We start from the raw sequence: 1,069 nt of genomic DNA, 5'->3' as shown, positions 1-1,069 counted from the left end.
AATCCGTTTGAGCTGCATTTGTCTCATGCAACCTGAAATGTGCCACCGCTGCAATCATCACGTCCCACATCCTGCCATCCAGAATTCCCCAGAGCCCCACTCAGCACGTCTCTGTCCCATTGGTGTGCATGGGGCACAAGCCGGAATGGTTGGTCTGAGGCAGGGTCGCTCTGCTTCCTCAACGCCCCTCCCTCTGCGCCCCAGCTGCAGCAGCTGGCACACGGAGGAGGTGTGCAAATCTAGGAAGATGGGTGAAGAACGTTATAGGAGGCGGCCATAGGGTTCTCCACATAGGTTTGCCATATTTAGCAAATTAAAATACAGGATGCATTTAAAATGCAATGTTCAGTTGCATTTGTTTCAAATAAACAACAGATGTATATATACATCCTATATATATAGATTGAATAAGTACTGGGACTTTTTTTTTTTTAATTATTTTTTTGAGACAGAGACTTGCTCTGTATCCCAGGCTGGAGTGCAGATCTCGGCTCATTGCAACCTCTTCCTCCTGGGTTCAAGCAATTCTCCTGCCTCAGCCTCCCGAGTAGCTGTGATTACAGGCCTGGGCCATCACACGTAGCTAATTTTTGTATTTTTAGGAGAGACAGGGTTTCACTGTGTTGGCCAGGCTAGTCTCGAACTCCTGACCTCAGGTGATCTGCCCACCTCGGACTCCCAAAGTGCTGGGATTATGGGAATGAGCCACCGTGCCCAGATGGTATTGGGACATTTTTACACTAAAAAATTACTCATCTTTGATCTGGAGTTCACATTTAACTGGGCATCCTGGAGTCTGCCTGGCATCAATACTTCTCAGACTTTCCCATGGCTAAGAATCCCTTGAGGATTGGGTTAAAATGCAGATTCTGACTCTGTAGGTTTGGAGTAGGACCTGGGATTCTACATTTCTCATGGGTCTGTGGGTGCTGTCAATGCTGCCTGCCGGGGCCCAACTGTGTCTGGGAGTAGAGATGAAGATTGAGCACGTTCACCTAAGCAAAGCACCCAGGAGTGTGTCCGGTACATGATGAAAACTCAAGAAGTGTTTATTAATTATCACGGTAAG

The sequence above is a fragment of the Pan troglodytes genome, chromosome 20 (assembly GCF_028858775.2).
Source record: "Pan troglodytes isolate AG18354 chromosome 20, NHGRI_mPanTro3-v2.0_pri, whole genome shotgun sequence".
NCBI lineage: Eukaryota > Metazoa > Chordata > Mammalia > Primates > Hominidae > Pan > Pan troglodytes.
The sequence above is the reverse complement of the archived record's forward strand: the minus strand, read 5'-3'. Positions refer to the sequence as shown.